General features: G+C 41.7%; 1 long non-coding RNA gene across 1 annotated transcript; it reads left to right on the top strand.

Moving 5' to 3' along the window:
* The first annotated feature begins 257 nt into the window (after positions 1–257).
* On the top strand, positions 258–6,117 carry LOC147601321 (uncharacterized). The gene is made up of 2 exons (XR_015258169.1): positions 258–329; positions 5,894–6,117. It is a non-coding gene; the product is annotated as an uncharacterized LOC147601321 (long non-coding RNA).
* Positions 6,118–13,337: the final 7,220 nt, after the last annotated feature.

Genomic DNA, 13,337 nt, shown 5'->3' on the forward strand with positions numbered 1-13,337 from the left:
CCGCGCTCCCCCTCCCCCGGTGCCGCACAGGCCCCGGGAATCCCTCCGCGCCGGCCCGGCCGGATCTAGCCGAGGGGGCGGGGATGCCGGCAGAGCCCCGGCGGCACGGCGGCAGAGTTCCGTCCGCCCCGACTCCGGCGGCCTCGCCGCCGTACCGCAGGGCTCCCGTGGCGGGCGGGGGCGGAGGGGAGAGGGGACTATTTCTCCCGGCGGCGCAGGGATCCCGGTGGGGAGGGGTAGTTGTTAGTGCTGGCGCGGTGGCCTGCGGTGAGAGGCGGGAGGCGGAGGGTGGCTATGGCCGCGCTGAGGGGTCTGTGTGGGAGTGGAGGGCAAGGGGCCGGGCTGTGGGGCCGCGTCCGGGTGAGGCTGGGGCGGCGGAGCGGGAGCGGCCGCCAGCGGGGCCCGGGGGCGGTCACCTTGGCGGGCAGGCGGGCGGGGCCCCTGTGCTGTGAAAGCCGAGGGCGGCCTCGGCCGGGAGCCGGCGCGGGGAGCAGCAGCTGCCGCGGGCGGGCGGTGAGGCAGCGCTGCCTTCCTGGGCACGGCCGTTGGGAGCGGCTCGAAGCGGGGTCAAGCCAGGCTGAGGGGATTGAGGGCACAGGGACGCCGGCGCCAGAAACGGGCAGGGTTGCAGGTCGTTCCAGGTGCCAGGAAGGGTGTGTGAAATGGTGCTGCTTTTTCCTTCTGAATGCGCAAAGCAGTTTATTTTTAGTTACCGATTTAACGTAATTCCCGTGTGTTACCGAGTGCTCAGGTGTCACCGTCCAGTTCATATCAAAATATCCAGGTTTTAAGAGAGAAAAAAGGCTGAGACTGACTTCAGATAGGGGCTTGAGTTACAATATGGTAACAGTCTTGCTACTCAATCTAGAGATGCATTAGTCCAGTTTGTTTCTATGCAAATATGTTTAATGTCATTGTGGCTCTGTTTTAGATTTGTATTAAATGTATTTTTAATGGTGCAGTGATACCTTGCCAGTCCAGTTGCCTGATATGGGGAAAAAAGAATAGACTTAGCTGTTCAAGTTACTGTTGCCGTGTGTTGTAGTCAAGTCTCATGTTCCAAATAAGACTTGCCTGACACAATCCATTATACTTTGTCACATCTCAGCCATACTTCCCAAACTTTGTCCTGGCAGCGGTCTGCCCCAAGCTGATTGATTGATGTAAGAGTGCTAGCTAGAATGGTATAGCTGCTCTCTTACAGTGAGACTAAGGAAAGACGACTACTACTGTCCCTCCTTGTGACTACTAAATATCCTTAATGCTTTACAGCAGGATTGTAACGGGATGTAGCTTGCCGTGTTTGCAGGGAGCTGTTGTTTGATACTGGTCTTGAAATCAGACCAATATGGTCAAATTCTATATTTTTAAAAAGCCTCTGATTTACACGTGCTTCCTAGAATGTGGCGGAAAAATACTGTCAAGATTCTTCGTGCTCTGGGAATATTGTGATCTTTGAAGAAATGTTTTTGTGACAGCTTTTGTCAGCGACCATCAAAAGTGGCAGAAAACAAGCTCTGACTCCTGTATGCTTACTCTTTCTCTCCAAAGGTTGGAAGGAAAGACTAGTAAGGAGAAGGTAGAAGCAAAGGTGGTTGACTACTTGCAAGTGTCTCAGCAATTGAGGAAAAAAAAAAGCTGGAATGCTATCTCACATTTTACTGTGCAGAAAATAATTCACATAAAAGGAAGCACTCTCAAATACTAAAACCACAGGAAAATCTTCAACCAAGGTTTGCCCTTTTTAGAGGCAAAATCAATAAGAAAACTTGCAGGAAGTCAGAGCTTGTTATTTTAGTTCTCCCAGATCTGAGCATTTGAGGCTTTTTGGATTTATTTTCTAAGGATATCAGATTTGGGCATATGTGCAGCATTATGAACTGCATATGTCTGTCATTACTTCTCTCAACTGATAAAGCCACTGGAAATTTTAATAAGCTGTTGGAACTTTTGGGAATATGAAGTTGTTAAAACTGTTGTGAAGGTAGTCACCTGAAAGGAAGAAAGATTCCATGTTGGTATGGCTGGGAGAATTGCCTTAAGAGCTTGCCGCTTTTTCTTTCTGTTATTTGCATGGCTCCTGTTAAAACTGCATTACATTAGAAGAGCATAGATTGACTAAGTAAAGCACCTAAATATTAGCAAATGCATGTAATGGGTTTTTTCCCCGTGCAGTCTTAAAGCTGGCTTGCCTTAGAATATGCCTTCTCTTGCATGGAAGTCTTCCTTTTTTATTTATTTTTTTTTCCCCCTCTCTCTGCAGTTCCTCTGTCACATTCAGTATCTGGGTGCTCCTGGATTAGATGTTATCTGCTAAAGTAAACTGTTGTTTGTGAGATTGGTCCTGCATTTGTTGTAGAAACTACATATAAGGAATTAACTTGGATTAATATTACCACATATATCCTTATTCTTAATTTTCCTTTCCAAACATAAGCAATAAAGGACAGCAGTGTAACCAATGCATTCAGAAGGTATGACTTGGGCCAAACTAAAGGTTCTTTTTATGACCCTGCCAGTTTTTCATTCTTGGAGGTTATACATTTCTTCTTAAAACTTCCTTCCTGAAGTCCTGGTTTTGAGGGGAAAGGCTGTATTTGGGCAGGAGAGGAGGGATTGCTGGACTGCAAAGTGGTTGCAACAAAGAGGAAGGGAGTTAAGGAATGGAAAGGTTGCAAACAAGAAAGGTGAAGCAGTTGCTTCTTCCTTTTAACAGAGTTGCTAAAAGGCTTTAGTATAAATAGAAGCTCAAAGGGAAACAGCTTTCACTGTCCATAAATTAACTGAGCTTCAAACCCATGTGGCTTCTGAGGTTGCTTCGTGTGGGTTTGAGGCCTCTTGCAATGATCTTTGTTAGAGCAGATTCTTGGAATTCATTGCTTGCAATCAGACTCTTAGACTGTGGACTTCTGCAATTCATTATTATTACCTTGCAGTGAGGGATAATGATAGTAGTAACTGTTGAGTGGTGCGCTATGGGAAAACAAAGACTTTATTCAGAACAAAATAATTTCTTAAAACACTAGATGATTTCACACACCTATATTACTGTAGAATCATTTAGATCTAAGATACTTTCAAGATCATAGAGTCCAACCATTAACCTAACACTACCAACTCTACCACTAAACCATGACCCTAAGCACCACATCACATGGTGGCTTCACCACCTCCCAGAGCAGAGTGTTCCAATGCTTGACAACCCTTTCAGTGAAGAAAGTTTGCCTAGTATCCAATCTAAACCTCAGCTGGTGCAACTTGAGGCCATTTCTTCTTGTCCTGTCACTTGTTGCTTGGGAGAAGAGACAGACACTCACCTCACTACAGCCTCCTTTCAGGTAGTTGTAGAGAGTGATAAGGTCTCCCTTCAGCATCCTCTTCACACTAAACAAGCCCAGTTCTCTCAGCCATTCATCTTAAGACTTGTGCTCCAGACCCTTCACCAGCTTTGTTGCTCTTCTTTGGACGTGCTCCAGCACCTCAATATTTTTCTTGTATATTATGTCCGTTTCACCTGTGAAATTTCTAGCCATGAAAAGTACTGCAGATCGCATGCTTGGCCTTGTCTTATGATGGCAGTTTTAGCCTTTCGAGTTTTGGTTTTTTTTTTTTTTTTTTTGTAAAGAGCATTTTGACAGTTCCCCGGCTTGGGAATGTCCTTTATACCATTTAAAATCTGTGTCTTTTTAGATCTTTTTAGAAACAGGTCAAATTAATTTATGATGCTTATGAATGTATGATATGGGATGACCACGAACCCTTTTGGCAATATCCAGCCTGGAAACTTGTACTTTAATGTGAAGATTTATAATTTCGCTTGGTAAGAATGTTTCATAAAGAAAAGTATGCTCTTTGTCTTCATAAACACATTAAGAAAAGCATGCCTGGAATCAAGTTAGTTTCAGATAAATTACCCTGCTTGGAGTCTGTTCACTCCTCTACTGGAAAATATATAGGTGTCATCTGTCAAGTACTGCGTTTCTTTTATATCAAGCACAACTCGGCCTGCTGGGTGGTAAGTGGGAGGCTTAGAGTGGACAGGGAGAGATTTATTAGTTCTTTCAGACTGATGGTTGTTGCTCTGTTCCATGCAACATTCTAGAATTTTCCAAAGACTTCACATTTTAGTGGAACCACTGGAAGATGTGCAAGCCTTTAGTTTTTTACAGATCTGGAAAATCAGGACATCAGTCTCAAGCTAGGCACATACTAGTGTTTTTGAATTCTAGTCTTAATGTTTTGTTAAGGTAGTAATCAGTAAAAATTTGTTCTATAACTGGTCGGTGAAATGCAACAGTAAAATATTTGTTAACTGACTTGCTGCTGTTAATATTCCCCAATGGAGATTTGAGGTGTGTGTGTGTTTGTTTGTTTGTTTGTTTTTGTAGTGCTGCCTTCCAGTAATAGGCTTCAAGAGCTATCTGCTCCCCAAATCTGGATGGAATTCTTCTGCAGTTTAGTTAGCATCATAGAGTACAGACTGTCTGTCTAAGGACAGTCAGTAACTTAATCTTGGAAAGTGGAGAAAATGACGTTGCAGTTTCTTTGAGAAGTAGAAGGACTTCGGCACTTGTAAACACTTTTCTATATTTAAGTACCTGCCATCAGCTGATCAAATTGTACTCTTGTGAAACCTTTGCCGAAATTAGAGTCTCAGGCTGTGTTGTATGGTGTTAGTGGTTGATGTGTTGAATGAAGCTGGGAATGCTGAGACTCGGCACTCTGTTAAAAGTACTGTTTTTAATAGGTTTGTTGCACTGTAGAAAGGCTTATCCAAGAACTAGCGTAATGGGTTAGTACTAACATCCATCTTCTTCAGTACTTTGATTCGGACAGTTACGAGCAGCAGAGGCTACAGAGGAACTCATTTCGAGGCAGATGCCGTAATCTCCATTCTCTCTTGGCAAGAAGCCTGTTCTGGGTGTTCTAAAGATTTGTTGAAACTCTGAAGCATAAAACTTGGTCTCTTTTGAAAAAAAATATAATTTCCATTCCTCTAGATGTGTTATGAAAATATCTGTTCCACCTTCAGGTATTTGTACATATGTGTTTCAGTGACTTTCTATAGCAGTGAGTTCCACTGACACTGTATGATGATTTTCTTTTTTCTTTTAAAAGAAAAATGAAAAATTTTCCAAATATCATCTTATTCTTGAAAGGAGGGACAGATGTTCCTGATCAGCCCTTTCAGTCTCGTTATTACATTTCTCGACAGTTAACCTAAATACCATTTACAGAAAGTAAAGAGGGCTCTGTGTGCAGGTGATTATCATGACACATGTGGGAAAAGCCTGAGTTTAGCTGATTTACCCTTATGTTATATAGGGAACTTGGAACAATAGGTCATTTCAGAAAGTCAGTTTACAGGCATCATTTAACTACTTGTATTTTTCCATACCCTCTTCAAAGTAAATTTTGGTAACAGCTGGCAGTATGTCTTTGAATCAGAACGTGGGCATTCAGTATTGCCAGTGAAGTTTCTCAGTGTATTAATAGCTTTTGTACATGGCTGAAATAGTAGCATCTCTTTACTAATAATTTGGGTTTAGGGCGAGTTATTTCCCACAGGGAAAACAACAACAACAAAAAAGCAGCATTGTAATTGTTTTGGTAAGCTAGTGTGCTTTTACTTTGTCCTGTCTTACTTTGGCATACAGTTGCCTAAACTACTTTTCATAGGACTGTTCAATGAAAAGTATATCCCACCTAGCTGATACTTAAAGCTGTTGGACTTCCATAAGAAATGGAATTTTACTTCTCCTGCATGGCATCTGGATTTTTTGTGGTATTTTTTCTTTCTTTGTTTGTTTTTAACGGAAAGCAAAACAAGTGCTTTGATTTCATGCACTTAGTGAAATGTGTACTAAACTTATGCTTTGTTTTTTGTTTTCAGGTTGTCCCTTGCTGTTGTACCTGAAGTGCTTACTGTTTGCTGTCAGTTAATGATGTTTATGCTCCTTCCTATTTTTTCTCCTCCTTTGCCTTTTGTGAAGTGACATTACAAAAGGAACATGCTGTGCAAGATTTGCTCCTCACAGTTAATAATACCACTCACTCACTTCCTTGAGACAAATGTCCTTTAACACATACCAGAATAAAAATACTTATGCTCTGGTATGTTACTGTGTTGTATGCCTAATCCTGAAAGGGATAACTTTGCCCAGACAACTCACTGTTTAATGAGGATCCAGTCAGTGTACTATAGAATCATAGAATGGTTTAGGTTGGAACGGACCATAAAGATCATCTAGTTCCAACTCCCCTGCCCTGGGCAGGGACACTTTCTATTAGATCAGGTTGCTCAGAGCCCCATCCAGCCTGGCCTTGAACACTTCCAGGGGTGCAGCCTCCATAGTTTCTCTGGGCAGCCTGTTCCAGTGCCTCACCACTCTCACAGTAAAGAATTTCTTCCTTATGTCTAATCTAAATCTACCCTCTTCCAGTTTAAAGCCATTACCCCTTGTCCTATCACTATCTGCCCTTGTCAAAAGTCCCTCTCCAGCTTTTGTGTAGGCCCCTTTTAGGTACTGGAAGGCTGCTATAACGTCTCCCCAGAGCCTTCTCTTCTCCAGGCTGAACAGCCCCAACTCTCTCAGCCTGTCCTTATAGGAGAGGTGCTCCAGCCCTCTGACCATCTTTGTGGCCCTCCTCTGGACCCTCTCCAACAGGTCCATGTCCTTTTTAGGTTGGGGGCTCCAGAGGTGGATGCAATACTCCAGGTGGGGTCTCATGAGAGCAGAGGGGGAGAATCACCTCCCTTGACCTGCTGGCCACGCTCCCCTTGATGCAGCCCAGGACACGGTTGGCTTTCTGGGCTGCAAGTGCACATTGCTGGCTTGTGTTGAGCTTCACATCCACCAGCACTCCCAAGTCCTTCTCCTCAGGGCTGCTCTCAGTCTGTTCTCCACCCGGTATGTATTTGTGCTTGTGATTGCCTCAGCCAATGTGCAGGACCTTGCACTTGGCCTTGTTCCACTTCATGAGGTTCTCACAAGCCTGCCTCTCCAGCTTGTCAAGGTCCCTCTGGGTGGCATCCCTTTCCTCCAGTGTGTTGACTGCACCACGCAGGTTGGTGGTGTCGGCAAACTTGCTGAGGGTGCAGTCTATTCCACAGTCCCTGTTGCCAGCAAAGATGTTAAACAGCACTCGTCCCAATACTGACCCCTGAGGAATGCCATTCGTCACGGGTCTCCACTCAGGCATGGAGCTGTTGACCACAACTCTTTGAGTGCAACCATCCAGCCAATTCCTTATCCACTGAACAGTCCATCTGTCAAATCTGTGTCTCTGCAGGTTAAGGAAAAGGATGTCATGTGAGATGATGTGCAATGCTTTGCACAAGTCCAGGTAGATGATGTCATTTGCTCTTCCCTTACCGACAAATGCTATAACCCCATTGTAGAAGGCCACCAAATTGGTCAGGCGTGATCTGCCCTTAGTGAAGGCATGTTGGCTGTCACCATTCACCTCCTTATTCCCCATGTGCCTTAGCATGGTTTCCAGGAGAATCTACTCTATGATCTTGCTGGGCGCAGAGGGGAGACCGACTGGCCTGTGGTAACCAGCGCTGGGGAGAACAGGGGAGAGTAAGGAAAACATCAGTAATATGTTAATGTGAACCAACCAGATGAAAACCACTGTAACCCTGTACTGCCCATCCATTTAAGAGACGGTGTCATTGTAGGAGTAACCTTGAGGGATTTGAAAGAACCAAAGGTAGTAGTGTTAAGAACCTCATGTAAAGAAGCTGATGTAAAGAGTGGTGTAGTAACCAGTAGTGGCAGCTTGTTTTGCTGTGTGTCATGGGCCTTGGACTGCAATAAACTCTTATGCTACAGCATGCTGGCACCTCTTGCTAAATTTTGTTCTCCATAGCTTATCCTGCCTGGCTTCTTGTGATTTAAGGGTGGAGAGGGGGGTCGAGGGTCGGGTGTAAAGTGGAGAATAACACTGACTCTGTATGACCAAAAGAAGATTCCTGAGATATGACAAGAGTTTGTGGGTTTGTTTTTTCTATCTCATGGTTTCTATTGAAAAGTATATACTGTTTCGAAGGAATCTCTGTGTTACAGAGCTGTGCTGGATTTTGGAGGCCACTGTGGCTGAATCGTGTATATACCAAAATATTATTGCTATTAAAGTATTGTATCTGTTCCTACTGTAACTGTTGTTTGGCTGATGTAATGACTCACAGTTCAGTATGCAGTTTCAGAAGGATCAGCAAGATGTTTCATTTTGAAAATGTCTGTAAGATGGAGTTGCAAGCAATAAAAATATAATTGTTAATTAATTTTTTCTGAAATGTGTAAGATTTATTTTCCCACATGGAAATCGTTATTCTAATACCATTTCATTGGGTTTTTCTAGGAGTACAAATGGTTCTCTTAAGTCTACTCTGTTAAAAAAAACTCAGTCCAATAACAAACAAATCAATATGGCTGTGTCTGGCTCTTCAGGTTGTTCCTTCTTTCAGGAATCATGATTCTCTCTTCTCCTGTCTGAGGCAGATAAAACTACATAAATATAAAACTGAAATCCACAGTCTTGCATTTGAGGTTATGGCTGAATACATAAAGGGTCAGTCTACACTAGGAAAATTCTCCATGGGAAGATTCAGCAGTTCACAGCATCTCTGCTGGAGTGTTTGTTAAACCAAGAGGAAAATCGAAAACTCGTGCTTTTGGGACTTTAGGGTGAAAATGCTGGATCCCACTAGGACCTTGCTGTCACTGGTTTGCATAGTAGTTTTTAGAAAAATACCCTCTTCAAATTCACTCTTGACTGATGCATTAAATACTCTTACGCTGGAGGTAAAGTTTTTACTTCCTTGTATATAGTTCACTGTCTTTCATCTAAATTACATCCCTTTTAATGAAGGTGGCTTTTATCCTTGGTTTCACAGTCTACCTAATTAAAACTTGGAATACGTTATAGTCTGTGAGCCTGTTGGGGGGCCTATTTGTGTTGGACATCTAGTGCTCTGGAAAACCAAAGAGATGATCCAGGTTTTAGAGCTGTACTCTCAGCCCAATGCTGGGGATTCCCTCCTAGAGATACTGTGGAACTGCCAAAGGTGTCTTTGATGGATGAGGCGTCTGCTGACATTTTGTGTATAAACATTCCCTTCTAATAAGGGTATGTCCTAGCCCATCCACTCCTTCACTAGCTTCACGTTCCTTTGTGTTGCACACTGTGTTTTGGTTAGGTGGCTCGAGATAGGTTTGGATATTATGGTGCATCTTCTTTAAAGAATGTTCTGATTGTTTCACTGTACTGTGTGACTTTACGCAGAAACTTTTGTATTGATTAACTGGTAGCAGTCTTTGCTTCACAATAATCAATGGAAGCACAAAAAGGAATCCTGTTCTATTTGTGTTTAAACACTTTGAATTTCATAGAGCATCTATATTCACAACTGAACATCTATAAAATGTGAGCTCCTTATGAACATTGTAGCTGGCTGTGCCTGAGCTGAATATATTGTAAAAAAAAAAAAAAAATTAACCAAAATTAGAAAAGGCATAAAAACCCTACAGCAGGTGTCCAAGTGTTTACAAAAATCAATAGCCCATCAGACTTCAGGGTCATGTGGTATTAGTCACTAAAACTTGTTAGGAGTCCAGTGCTGATAAAGGCCCTGCAAAAAATGCTATGAAGATATGATCAAACTTAGGAAAATAAGAATAGTTTTTCTCAGTGTAATTGCAGGAGATAACAGTAAGAGATTAGTTAGAATGATAAAATTGGTAATCACTATATTTAAATTTTAAAAGCTGATGATACTAAGCTAGTTACAAAGTGTGGGTTGGTTGGTTTGTTTGTTTGCTTTTTCTTTTTCTTTCTTTCCAGATTTGTGTTCCTGAGTTCTTTGGCTGCTTCTGTATGTCCCTCCCGCTGTCAAAGAACACAACAAAGTTCTGTCTACACAGAAAGCAAATACTTTGAGTAATCCAACCTGTTGACAGGAAGATCAGTAAGTGGGAAATATGTGATGAAATGTTAGTCTCAGGACAACTTTGAAATTAAGTGAGAAGAGTTTGTTTTACTTTTTTTCCTTCCCTGCTGTAAGGGTTTTTTTTTGGAGAGGGAGTTGGTTTCTATTTGTTGACAAAACCTCTAGAATTGAAATCGTCCAAGCAGCAGGTATGGTCAGTAAACTTGTGAGTGACGAAATCAACTTTATAAAATGTATAACTCCAAAACAGGAATTCTGAGCGCATGTAAGGCAAAAGCTGCGAAATACAAGCCCTGTGCAAGTTGGAGAAGCTCCTGTAGAAGAGGCAGTAGCAGCGTCTTTAGCTCTGCCAGCCTCACAGGTAGGATGCTCCTGTCTAGGGAAGAAGCAATGAGATTTTTAAGATTGTTCTGCTTTTAAAATTAAACTACAGAGTTTAGGCTATGTATTATAATTTCGGGAGTCAGACTCTATGTTATTTAGGAATTCTTCGTATTATTACATTCTCAGAAGCTGCTGTATAGTAGAGTTCGGGATTTGTTCAGAAAGCTAACCGTGTGATTTAGATCAAGGGCAGTGGCTAAAAGGGATGTTTTAGGGCCAAAGTAGGAAAAAAAGAGATAGAAGTCCTGCTAGCTAGCACAAGCGTATTCCTAACTAGGAGTTATTTTTCTGAATCTGGGCCTAAAATAGCTAGGTTTTGGTTTTATTCTTTGTACAGCGTATTATGAAAATGTAGGCTTAAAAGTAGCTTTTTTGTGTTGTTGAATCAGGGACTGCGGACGGCTGTTGAGAGATAAAAATGCAGTCAGTAACTTCACACAGTCATGCAGCCTGCAGTGCTCCTTGCTACTTGACAAAAAAACCTGTCACCCAAAACTATGGGTTCCGAGGCTTACCGTGGACAGGGCATGGAAATAAAAATATTTATTACAATTACTTAGTGGGGGCCCCTGCGTTCTGTTAGAATTCAAGCAAGCTGCACCTGAGTTACTTCATTTTGCCTTGTTTTATATTGACCCAGACACAGGAAAAACAAAGCCAATGGAAGGACACAATAAAAATGTTAACAAAAAACCTGCTAGACCTGGAGCCAAAGAAACTGTGGTTAATTTCTTTTCCTCCTCTGGCTAAGAAAACTTCAGTGAGTCAATGCCTCTGCTTCTGGGACTGGGAGAGACCACGGGCAGGGCTGGACAGGGCTGAGCCAGGAGGGTTGGGAAGAGACCCCTGCAGTGAGGAGAATGGTGATGGTCGCTGATGGCCTGACTGGGATGTGTGGGGTTTTTTTTGTGATTTTTTTTTTTTTCCTTCTAAATCTGGAAGGACAACGTGCCACCTCTTGATGAAATAAATGGAGATGGACATGCTGTCCAAATGGAGAAAAATTTTCTATGCCCTTTTAGGCTGTTCTAAGAAGGAACAGTTCTTCCCTGTTAGCCCACACTCCAAATGTTAGAAGTATAAATAAAAGACTGGCTGTGTACTGTCTCATCAGTTTTATTTTGAGGTTTTTTATTTTTTTTTTTTCCATTCAGGACATACTTTTTAAAGTTATTTTTCTATTTTTGTTACCCATGAAAATTCTGGAGGAAATTCAGTAATTCCAAAACTGGAAAAGTGTCTGCATTTATTTTTTGACAAATTTGTTATGGTTATTTGGGAAAACTAACATTCCTCAATTCTTAGGTCTACAGCCCACTGTGCAACTGGTTATTTCTTTGAGTTGAAAGTTTCATTTAATTTTAGACCGCAGAAATAATTAGACCTTTAGGAAGCTTAGGCTGAACTTTGACAATGCCTGGAGCGTTTTGCTTAAAATGAGTTGTAGAAATAAACTGAACAGTTTCGGTAAGATGCACAGATGGTTTCCCAAATTCTTCCTCATAGACATGTACGTACTTGTTAAATGATGGACTCAGTTTTAAGGTCTGACTTCGGTTTCTCATTGCTTTTTCCATAAGATAACAAATAATGTTAATCGCAAGCAAGTAAGTATTTGTGTATGTGCGTACTTTGATAGGGGCCTTAGCCTGCAAACTTTTGGGAGTAAGAATTTGTAGAATAATAACTGTTTGTTGATTTTAATGTAAAAAAAAAAATCATTGTTTTTCCATCTCAGTTTGAATTCAGAATTTCTTTTTTTTTTGTTTAGTGTCTGTATGGCAGAGTAACTTGTGCATTGTCTTCTGTAATTTGTTATCCTGTCAATAAATGTATTTTATTTTGACAGTTTAGCAAAAGCCATATGGTAGTATACAAATAGAACTTGATTTAAATATAGAATGTTCTTTTGATTTTCAGGGTTGGTGGTAGTTTATTATAACTTTGTATTATTATAATTCTGTTTTTTTTACAGTTTATTTCTTACAAATAACTTATTTTACATGAACAAAAGGTAGTGTGCAAAGCAGGGTGGAAATCAAAAAAGCCTTGAATAAAAACAATGCTTTTCAATATAAACTGATTAAATTTTGAGCGTATGGGATTTCCCTAACCGTTGTGTTTCTTTACTGATTGGATGCTGTGAAAGTGAGATGACACGTCCCAACGAACTGGCAGAGACTAACAGCAAAAGTCTCCTGCAACTTCGGTTGGTGTTTTGGCTGGTGCTTTTTGTGTCTGCAGAAAAAAGAGTTTTTACTGGCTTTAAAGACTGAGCCATATTTTAGGAAAAGCTTTTTAAGAGATTTGTCAGGTGTTGGAACAGGTTACGTAGAGACACTGTATGGCTGACTAAGGGGAAGATTTTAAAGGAAGTTACAGTAGTATCTCTCAGGAGTGAACCTTGTGATGGGGTGAAAGAAAGGAGCTCTGTCCTCTTCTGAAGTTTTTGTTTCATAGATACCATGGAGTTTAGTGACATTCCCGCAAATTAGTGCCTGAACTAATGTTTTTATTCATGATAGAGTTTTCAACATGTTTATGTTTATCAACACTGGAAGTTCCGGTCGTGTTAGTAAATCGGTTGGTGTAAACACAGGCTGCTGCCAAAAAGGGAGGTTTTTCAGCTGCCTTTCCTCATTCACCACCAGTGCTGGGTTTCTTTTCAGGCTGGTTTTCGATTCAAGTGGGGTGACAGATACACACAGCTTGGATGAAGGCAAATTTGTCCTTTTTGCAGCAGCAGCTGTTCCAAGTGACTGTGGAACAGTGGCTTAAGGCTCTGCAGCCAAGGGACAGTCACTTACTGGGGTCCTGCAAGTCCTGACCTGGGGCCTTTTTCAGGAGAAAACAACAGGCTGAAAGAGCAGCATAATAAAATACAGCTGAATGTCCTCTGTAGCAAACTGTGACCTTTTATATTAGCCTTAAGTGGAAGCATTAGGTGTTAATTTCTGTCCAGTAGGCTTTAGCAAACCAGCAAATGAAGCAGTTCCAG

Source organism: Chlamydotis macqueenii, chromosome 3 (genome assembly GCF_036417535.1).
Source record: "Chlamydotis macqueenii isolate bChlMac1 chromosome 3, bChlMac1.mat, whole genome shotgun sequence".
Taxonomy (NCBI): domain Eukaryota; kingdom Metazoa; phylum Chordata; class Aves; order Otidiformes; family Otididae; genus Chlamydotis; species Chlamydotis macqueenii.